At 37.7% G+C, this 11,402-nt stretch overlaps 1 pseudogene across 1 annotated transcript; it reads right to left on the bottom strand.

Moving 5' to 3' along the window:
* Positions 1-3,817: 3,817 nt before the first annotated feature.
* LOC307060554 (transcriptional enhancer factor TEF-1-like) lies at positions 3,818-5,210 on the bottom strand (annotated as a pseudogene). Its single transcript has one exon. The product of its transcript is annotated as a transcriptional enhancer factor TEF-1-like (transcript).
* Between the last annotated feature and the right edge of the window lie 6,192 nt (positions 5,211-11,402).

Genomic DNA, 11,402 nt, shown 5'->3' with positions numbered 1-11,402 from the left:
GGGAGAGAAAAGTAAATTAATTCCCAGAGAGTAATGAGCAGAGGTAGAGCCAAATATCATGGCCCCAAGTATTAGTTCTGGGCCTGTTAGTGTATTCCTGGCAGAAAGCTACTGGTAACACCACCATGCTTTTGTCAGTGGCCAAGAATAAAGAGAACTGTCTGGGTTTGAGGGACAGAGAGGCAAAAGGAATTTTTTTTCCTTTCCCATATTAGTAAATAAACCTCACTAACTTTTTTTAAGATGTGAAGCATAGAATAAAACTGGCTGTTATTTAGTTCAAATTTACTATAGTTTATATTTTTAAATTTTGCTTTGGTTTATGGTTGAAGTTTTTTTTATTTAATTCAATATTTAGTGAGTAATTCTACTGTTTATAATTTATTGACTTTTATTCTTCTGAAAAAGAAAGGGAGGAGATTAAATCAAAGTTGGCAGACCTATTTTTCCTCCATTAATTGAACAGTATGATTTATTCAAATATGAAGACAGTAAACATTTTTATGAGTATTTACTTTTCATGTCATTCATGAGACATTCCTATTAAAGTATGAACATTTTCAAATGCAAAACAAATATGTCTTTGATTGGCTGAGTGAATTCTATAGAGGAAATTTCATAGAACAGGCCATTTCATTTTGTGTTGTTAGGATAATCTGATGAACACCACTGTTCCCTTTATTCAAGAACTAGCAGGCTTTGCCCAGAACAAAGATGCTATGACTGCAGCTACAATTTTATTTTTCAGATTACAGATTGTAACCATCCTATTACACTAATATGTTATATTCAAATAGGTTTCATTGCATATTACTTTCTATCAAGAATAGAGAAAAAGTATTTCCCTGAATGAATCCAAATTATGCTGAAATCACACAAATGTGTAATTAGCTACCAATTTATTCCATAAAGTAACTGGGGATTGTAGCCTATCCTGTATTGAAACAAGAACCTTAAGGTTAGGATTTAGCATTTTAGAAGTTTTATCCATGAGAGTGCCTATTACATTTTTAACCTTATTCCTCACATAGGTGCTAAATTTATCTACTAAGGAATCTAGCATAAGGAAATTACAAAATGATTTTTCTTTTTAAATTTTTTGTCTTTTCCTACCTTTCTATTTTTGTTCAAAAACTTAGAATAAACAGAATTAGTAATATCATTCTATAGTCATGCAATCACTATGTCGGAGACTTAAAAAATACTGGATAAATGTTTAACTATTATAAAGACATACAGTCCAGAAGAGAACTGGATTCAGAGAATAAAAATTTTATTCTAGTGGAATGATCTTGGAAATACTGGAATACTTTTCCTCAAAAGAATGCTCTGCTGAGTAAAATCCACATTTCATGTTTCAAATGAAAGCAATAACAATGGTAACAATAAAAAATAAATTTATCAGGGTATAAGCATACTGAGGCCTCTGAAAGTCAGGGGTATTCATCAATAGAGACCATAACTGTCAGTTACAATTTGTGCAAGTGGCATGTATTTATACAATTTTTGTATATTTTCTCTCTGAAGTAGGAAGCGAGGTGATCTCTTGAGAGGAAATGGGGAGGAGCAGGACTAGCAGGTTTAGGAGAGGACAAAAGGTTTAAAATAATTATTGCAATATACACACCCTCTGCACCCAGTGAATGCTGTCCAACTGACTTGAAATTATAGATAGATTTGCAGAGCCTAAGACTGTTTGTGATCCTGCCATTTCAACTGAACTCTTGAATCAATTTGGTCAAGCATCATGCTAATAAGGTCAAAAAGCCAGTCAGGGCTTCCCTGGTGGCACAGTGGTTGAGAGTCCGCCTGCCAATGCAGGGGACACGGGTCCGTGCCCCAGTCCGGGAAGATCCCACATGCCGCGGAGCGGCTGGGCCCGTGAGCCATGGTCGCTGAGCCTGCGCGTCCGGAGCCTGTGCTCCGCAACAGGAGAGGCCACAACAGTGAGAGGCCCAAGTACTGAAAAAAAAAAAAAAGCCAGTCAAACTGGTTGTCTTGTCTGACTTGAATGATTGTGTGACTGAAGTGATTAGTGGAAACAGCCTTAAACTCACATTCACCCCCAAACCTTGTCTTCTGAAAAACTGTCCTGTTTCTGTTTCTGTATAGTCTTGCTGTCTACATTAATGTTTCTCAACATTTTAGAGCACATACTTCCTGTAGAAAGCATATTCAAATACATGCCCTCTTTTAAAGTCTCTCAAATTCAAAACAATTTATTTAAAATCCCAAAAGACAAAAGGACTTTCAATTGTTTCTTCAAAATAAAGATACCTTTTCTTTATCTTTATGCATTAATGCCTATTTTACAGGAAGTTGTAAGTTCAGCAGGGGCTTTGAAACTTCACTTGTCCTGTTATCTCCATAAGCCCATTAGGGAAATTGTGTGCTAGTAAACATCTTTTAATAATAAAAACCTTCCATTTTCTAACATCTAATTCTTGTTAACTGTACATTGATACTTAACTTTATATACTGAACTCACTGGGTATTAATTCTATATTTACCAAACACCATCCACCACAGTTATCATTAGTGCAGACACAGTAGAAAGTAGGTTATGGCATTTATCAAATTGAGTCAGTAAAGTCTCATTTGTGGCTTCCCACTGTTTACACATTAAAATCAATCTTTGTATAAAGATGATGGGACAAATCAAACCCAGACCTACACTGTAATTTGTTGTTTCGGGATATTTTTGTGGGGCAAAAAGGATCTACTTGAAATTCTTTTTTTAGTAAAACTATTAACCAGTTGAAAGGACCAAAATTATTAACTAATTGAAAAGACTCAATATAATCACACATGAAAAAATATCATACAATGAGCATCTTTCAGTGATCCCTTAGCAACTTTACAGAAAAAAAAACTGAAATTTGATAGTGTCCATACAAGGAGACTAAATTTCAGCATCTTATGTTCCCTCCTATGAATCATGTGCATGTCCTAGGTGGGCTCCCACTCCCTTTTGCCCATCCAAGAAATGTACCTGATGCTAAGTGTCCTTGAGGATTTTATTTATTTTTTTACAATACAATTTTATATTTTTAAAATATACTATATATGTTAAGGATAAGGGGTGAAGTTTTCTTCCTCTGTAATAGCTGTTTCAAGAGTTTAATGGATTAGGAGATTAGTTTTAACTTTGAGGAAAAAAAGTACAAATTTGTCTCATTAGGATATTTCTACCAAGCATTTTTTAAGGCTATATTTTAACGTTGGTTTCAGAAAGAAGGAAAAGTTTCATTTAAAAAATAATTTAGTGAATTATGATCTTTCCTAACTTCCACCCTAATTTGTTACAAAGATAAGTCTAAAGATTCTTAGTTTTGTGTACTAATTTATATTTACATTTAAAGATTAATTTTACTTGTATCTTAAAACAAGAATTTTATGTTAAAAAAACACTTAATACATTTGTATAAAGGCAGTAAATGTCCAATGGTAAATGCTCTGTCTTACTTTTTTTTTTTTCTACCACCACGAGAAACAGGTCTCTGCAAACAGAGACTTGGGTTCTTAAGGTTCAACTTTCTGAGGAACTGTGGGCTGTGGATCTGAATAACACACAGAAACAACTCGATTTCTCTTTTTACAACAGTACCAGAACTTCACAGCTACAATGAGTATAAACACATGAAAAAATGACTTCACTCAAACAGGATTTAGAAAAGTTGGGGTGACCTCAGGGCCAAGGCAGCACCCCTGCATGGTGAGGTTTACAATCAGTCGTTTGATCATGGAGAGAGTGTGTGTGCACACGCACATATGTGTGTATGTATATACAGATATCTATATATATAAATAACCATGGCTAGTCATTTACAAGCCTGTAAATATGATGCTGTGCTCCATGTTCACTATTTGAAACTTCAAATACACAGGCCATGCACAGGAGAGTTTCTTGTATATCCCTGTTTGTTACCACCAATAAAACTGTGAAGTTTTCCAAAACACTGTTCATCATATATTTCTCTTGTAAGTGTTTGAGTTTGTGGATAAAATTGATCATATATTCACACATCGGGGACCGGTTTATTCGGTATAAAAATCGGCCATTCTCAAACCTTGCATATTCCGTCTCTACTTTTTCTACTACTTGCTTCCCAAAGAAGCAAACTTTGGTGGAACAGGTGACTGTCATATTCTCAGAATTCTCATACTTGACTGGTCACGCCGTAAAAAGCCCCAGCATCATCTTGAACACTGCAGTTTAAATCAGCCTAGAATTTTACGAGGAAGAAGGCATTTTGAAGGCCCTTTCCAAACAGTTCCTTTAAGCCACCTTTCTTTTCAGGAAATTTGTCATAAATCTGACGAATGTCCACTGATTAGAGCAATGGGTCACTGTAGGAATGGTTGGCATGCCCAATGTGCACAAATAGGTGTTTGTTGTACAAGTCTGGGTCTCGCTGCTGTTTGAGGAAACCTGAGAACTCCACCAGGCGGAGTTTGGTTGTGCCAATGGAGCGGCCCTGCCAGGCCGGGACCGAGGGAGCTGGGGCTGATGCAGGCTCAAACCCTGGAATGGGGGCTGTGACCGCTGGCTGGATGGGGTAGGCCTGCTGCATGAAGGGCTTGACGTCTTGTGAGGATCCAGGCTGTCCTGTTTGTATCATTCCCGGCCAGAACCCCGACACCCCTGGGAGGGTGGGGCGTGGAATCCCTGGCAGCCCCAGCTTGCTGTGAATGGCAGTGGCTGATAAGATCTGGGCTGATGACATGGCGGCCATGTGCTGCAGGGCCTTATCCTTTGCAGTCTGATCCTTTAGCTTGGAATGAAAATCACAAGATTTCCTTCTGGCAAGAACCTGAATGTGACTAGACACCTTAATGGCAGCTTGAGTTTCTCGAACTTTCTTTCTTGCTAAGACCTGTATACGACAAGACACCTGTTTTCTGGTCCTCATCTTCCCGGTCATGGGTCTGATGTATCTGGCTATCAATTCATTCCTACCATACATCTTGCCTTCATCTGATACGATGATTTTCCTCCTCCCACATGGCGGATACATAGCCAAGGCTTCCTGAAAGTTCTGCTCAATGTCGGGGCTCCAGACCCCTTCTGCATCATTGTCAATGGGCTTATCTGCAGAGTCACTCATCCTTTCCATGTTTTCGGCAGGGCTCTCACTGCCGCTCCAGCTGCTGGGCTCAATTTTGGCTGTTGGATTATCCAAGCCGAAGCCTGGAGCCTTTTCAAGAAAATAAACCGAAGGGAAGTTTTCCAGGGAGAGTCTCCTCCAGCGTTTGGTGGTAACTGCGACTCAGTCTTTTTTGGACACAATGTTTCTGCTGACGCCTGAAAATTTTCCACTTGAACGTTCAATGAAGCAGCGGCGGCAGCAGCGGCAGAAACAGTGCTGCCGCAGCGCCCGGTGAGTCCGAAGCAAACTTCGGCGCCGCTTCCCCCGCCTTCAGCTCGGAGTCCGGCTCCCGGTCCCCGGGCTGGGCCACCCTCCCCCGCCCCCAGCGCTGCTCTTGCCCCGGGGCCGGCTGGACGTACTGGGCTGCTGCCCACAGCTCCGGGCAAAGGTGGACGGGGTGGGGGTGGGGGCTTCACTGCATGGCCTGTCCCCAGACGCGGCCGCCCTGAGCCCGGGCCCCGCTGCGCGGACTGGCCCGCAAGGTGGAAGCGAGTCTGCAAAGTGTTTGGTGGGCGCCCGCAGCGGCAGCTGCAGAGGCTCGGCTCGGCTCCAGCCTCCTCGAGAATTTTAAAAGAAAAAAGAAAAAAAAAAAAGAATTTGATCTTCTCCCCATTCTCATATAAGTGAAGGCAGTCAAGACGGGTGCAGTTTGGAGAGGGAATATTGTACTAAAACAGGGATTACTAAGAAGGAAATAATATTGTTATAATTTATGTCGAGCGTTCTGCCTCTGTTTTCCTCTAGGAGTTTTATGGTTTCTGTTCTTACATTTAGGTATGATATCATTTATATGTGGAATCTAAGAAATAAAACAAACTAGTGAATATAACAAAAAAGAAGCAGACTCACAGATATAGAGAACAAACTAGTGGTTTGTTCTCTATATCGGTGAGTCTGAGGGGAGAGGGAAGCTGAGAGGGACAAGATAGAGGTAGGGGATTAAAAGGTGCAAACTACTGTGTATAAAATAAGCTACAAGGATATATTGTACAATGAAGGGAATGTAGCCAATATTTTGTAAGAGCAATAAATATAATATAATCTTTAAAAATTGATCACTGTATTGTACATCTGTAACATATAATATTGTACATAAACTATATTTTAAATTTTAAAAATGTATACAGGATGATGTGTGTGGGTTATATGTAAATACTACAACATTCTATATAAGGGACTTGAGCATCCTTGAATTTTGGTATCTGAGCGGGCTCCTGGAACAAATCCCCAGGGATACAGAGGGACAACTGTACTTGGCCATAGTAAATCAAGGGGAAGGCATATTCACTCTATGTTAAGTACAAAATAAATAAATATCATTTAATCCTCACCAAGAAGGGGGGGGGGATAATAATGGGTTAAAGACCACGAGTTCAGTATATATTAAATGAATTCAGGATAACTGTGAGACAGCTAACTACAGATGCTGAGTAACCCGCTACACACAGGAGTTGGAGGTTATGAACAGTGTTGACTTGGAAACACAAATTTCAGAGTCCTTATAGTCATTACTGTCCATGGAGGGCCCCTGTCAGAAAGCTGTTACGTATAGCTTAGAATCATAGTCTCCTTTGCAACAAGCTCAGTCCCACTGAAAAATCCTGGTGTTAAAACATCCAATATGCCTAAGATATACCAACTTCTCTCTATCTCCCCATTCAAATCATTGATATCTCTCTACTAGTCTTCAGAAATAGCCCTCTATGCTTCTAATTTCTACTATTGCCTCCTTTTCTAAGCATAGCTTCATGGTCTCCAAAAGATATGTTTCCCCAAGAATGAGACCTTATAAATCACAAGTTTGATCCTGTCACCCTAAATGTTATACTTAAAAGGCATTGTTCATTGCTCATAGAGTAGTGCCCAGGCCCTGCATGTTCTGGCCCTAGCCGGTAGTCCCCACTTCATCTTGTTACTTCCTCCTTCTGTTCTCCATCAATGTTGCTTTCAGTGCTTTCCTTGCACCAGTCTCCTTCCCCTGCAGGGATTTCTGTATATCTTTCCTAGATGAGTCATTCCACTACCTTCCATAAAACATGACCCAACTATTTACAATAGTCAAGACATGGAAACAACCTAAATGTCCATTGACAGATGACTGCATAAAAAAGACCTGGCACCATACAAAAAAATAAGCTCAAAATGGATTAAAGACCTAAATGTAAGGCCAGAAGCTATCAAACTCTTAGAGGAAAACATAGGCAGAACACTCTATGACATAAATCACAGCAAGATCCTTTTGGACCCACCTCCTAGAGAAATGGAAATAAAAACAAAGATAAACAAATGGGACCTAATGAAACTTCAAAGCTTTTGCACAGCAAAGGAAACCATAAACAAGACCAAAAGACAACCCTCAGAATGGGAGAAAATATTTGCAAATGAAGCAACTGACAAAGGATTAATTTCCAAAATTTATAAGCAGCTCATGCAGCTCAATAGCAAAAAAACAAACAACCCAATCCAAAAATGGGCAGAAGACTTAAATAGGCATTTCTCCAAAGAAGATATACAGACTGCCAACAAACACATGAAAGAATACTCAACATCATTAATCATTAGAGAAATGCAAGTCAAAACTACAATGAGATATCATCTCACACCAGTCAGAATGGCCATCATCAAGAAATCTAGAAACAATAAATGCTGGAGAGGGTGTGGAAAAAAGGGAACACTCTTGCACTGCTGGTGGGAATGTGAATTGGTACAGCCACTATGGAGAACAGTATGGAGGTTCCTTAAAAAACTACAAATAGAACTACCATATGACCCAGCAATCCCACTACTAGGCATATACCCTGAGAAAACCATAATTCAAAAAGAGACATGTACCAAAATGTTCATTGCAGCTCTATTCACAATAGCCCAGAGATGGAAACAACCTAAGTGTCCATCATCGGATGAATGGATAAAGAAGATGTGGCACATATATACAATGGAATATTACTCAGCCATAAAAAGAAATGAAATTGAGCTATTTGTAATGAGGTGGATGGACCTAGAGTCTGTCATACAGAGTGAAGTAAGTCAGAAAGAGAAAGACAAATACCGTATGCTAACACATATATATGGAATTTAAGAAAAAAAAATGTCATGAAGAACCTAGGGGTAAAACAGGAATAAAGACACAGACCTACTTGAGAAGGGACTTGAGGATATGGGGAGGCGGAAGGGTAAGCTGTGACAGAGCTAAAGAGAGGCATGGACATATATACAGTACCAAACGTAAGGTAGATAGATAGTGGGAAGCAGCTGCATAGCACAGGGAGATCAGCTCGGTGCTTTGTGACCGCCTGGAAGGGTGGGATAGGGAGGGTGGGAGGGAGGGAGATGCAAGAGGGAAGGGATATGGGAACAGATGTGTATGTATGACTGATTCACTTTGTTATAAAGCAGAAACTAATAAAAAAAATAAAATAAAATGTAACCTCACTAAAAAAAAAAAAAAAGACCTGGTATATATACAATGGAATATTACTCAGCCATAAAAAGAATGAAATAATGCCACTTCCAGCAACATGGATGGATCTAGAGATTATCATACTAAGCGAAGTAAGTCAGAAAGAGAAAGACAAACACCATATGATATCACTTATATGTGGAGTCTAAAATATGACACAAATGAAGTTATCTATGAAACAGAAACAGACTCACCGACATAGAGAACAGACTTGTGGTTGCCAAGGGAGAGGTGGGCTAGGGGAGGGTATGAGTGGGAATTTGTGGTTAGCAGATGCAAACTATTATATATACAATGGATAAACAACAAGGTCCTACTGTGTAACACAGGAAATTATATTCAATATCCTGTGATAAAACAAAATGGAAAAGAATATGAAAAAATGTATATTTATTTATAACTGAATCATTTTGCTATATAGCAGAAATTAACACACTGTAAATCAACTATACTTCAATAAAATTAAAAAACAAACAAAATCCATAAAATATGGCCCAGTACAGTTTCACCAAGTCAATCATTTTGAGTTAACACACACATTCTCTAAAGTGCATTGCACAAAGGGAGAAAAAGGGAAGAGTAAATAAGAGGAAAGCGTCAAATATGAATGAAAGAGTCAGTGTAGACACAAAATAAAACAAAATAAAACACTTTGAGAAGATATTTCTGATAGCCTGACAAGAAATTATTGTACTCAGTTACATCTTTGGAGCACTAATTTTCTTCACTGGGGAAACAGCCAAGAAATAGTCTCTGGTCCTTTATTTTTGGCTCAATTATCCAGTTTTATTTATCTTTTAGTCTTTAAATTTTAAATTTTGGGGTTTTTTGTCATGCAAAACATACTATTTTTCTTATTATACTTACTTGAAAAAGATATCTATTTCCTCCAATTTAAGACATTCTTTTCCAATAGAAATATAGTGAAGGTTCCTTTCATAATTATGTCCCTTGATCTTTAGGTAGACAAGTAAAATGATTTCTAGATTACTTTAATGAGCAAAACTAGATGTAATTGAAGAGATTAGATTTTTTTAAAAATCTGAGCTAGTTGTGTCTGCTTCATGAATTTTAGATGTCTAAACGGACAAAAGGACTCTTGAACCATTTATGTTTTTCCAATTTGGAAACTTTACAGCTTTCTTAACTTTTTGTTAAGTACTAAAAGCCTGTGCTTATAAGCATTATGAATAAGTTTAATTTTCAAGCTAATAGTTTTAGGTATTACATGCTGAATATTTAAAAAACAATTCCAGTATACTAATAGATAGACTATAATTTGCAAATACCTGGTAGGATTCTTGGAAGTGTTTGCTCAGAAAATTTAGAATATATTTTAATTATGATAATGCTAAATTTAGAATATGTATTGATTATGATAATTGGATAGATGTTAGCTATCCAAGATAAAGCAATATTGGTTATTTACTGTTTCTCCTACATTTTCCCCTATTTTACTATGTATGTCCAAAATCCGCAAAGTAGAAGTTAGCCACTGAAAGTAGAAACCACTTATAAGAACTCTAATTAACATATCACTATTTTTATGGTGTTTCTGAGTCTCCTGAGATTCTAATTATATCTATCATTTGGGTAGTACTTTATAATTAATTGAAAAGCTTTTCAAAACTCTTCTCCAAAGCTGCTGCTCCATTTGGTACAGACCTGACAGTGATATGGGAGGAACCCACTATAATTTTGCTTAATGTTGCATTCACAGTACATTGTCTACCTGCTGAAAATATTAAAAATGAACTAATTTTTTTATTTTGCTTAATTAATTGCCTATCTGTGATGTAGCTATCCAGGCAACCATCAATAGGACAAAAATAAAGTATCAAAGTATTATTTCTATTTATACATATCTATAGACTTATTTTGAGCAAAATTTAAAGAAACAGCTTTTCAGTTTATTGAAAAGTAGAGGATGGTTATAGAAATTTGATTTTCACTTTCTAAATAAACAAATGCTGAAAACGTATTTGAAAATAGCCACTGGTTGCCTTTATCAATTATGTTAACCTGTGGATATGAAAATAATGGCTTCTCAGTCCCAGACTGAAGTGATTTTTAGTGTACTCTTTGTACATTAAACTTTGTTGATAATTTTAAAACTCATAGTTTTATATATATCAGAAATTAGTAAGGTATATCCTTACAGAATATTTTGTGATCTCATGTGGTAATGAACTGAGTGCCTTTTTTCCAACTGCCAAGTATTCATCAGCAAAACAGGATGAGCATACTTTATGAGGCCATTAATAAACATTTCAGAATATTTTCAAAAGCCTCAGATAGACCTGGGCCTTTTAAAAATCACCCCATAAAACACAGTCTGAGGCATCTTTAGGATATTATAACATGACAGTTGAACTTAGTCATTTAAAAAGAGAAGGCAGGGCTTCCCTGGTGGCGCAGTGGTTAAGAGTCCGCCTGCCCATGCAGGGGACGCAGATTCGTGCCCCGGTCTGGGAGGATCCCACATGCTGCGGAGCGGCTGGGCCCATGAGCCATAGCTACTGAGCCTGCGTGTCTGGAGCCTGTGCTCCGCAACGGGAGAGGCCACAACAGTGAGATGCCCACATACCGCAAAAAAAAAAAAAAAAAAAAAGAAAAAAAGAGAAGGCAATAAAATTTAAACTTATTTGTGATAAATAAGAATAAATAAATATACATATATTAAAATAAGGAAGAAAGGAGTTCTAATTGCTTTTCCTAATCTTGTCCACTAGATATACTCATTGTCATTTAAAATCAGGACAAGGCATATAGATAATGTTCCATTTATACAA

Source organism: Hyperoodon ampullatus, assembly GCF_949752795.1.
Source record: "Hyperoodon ampullatus genome assembly, chromosome: 1".
Classification (NCBI taxonomy): Eukaryota; Metazoa; Chordata; class Mammalia; order Artiodactyla; family Ziphiidae; genus Hyperoodon; species Hyperoodon ampullatus.
Note: the sequence above shows the minus strand (reverse complement) of the source record. Positions and strands in the feature narration are given on the sequence as shown.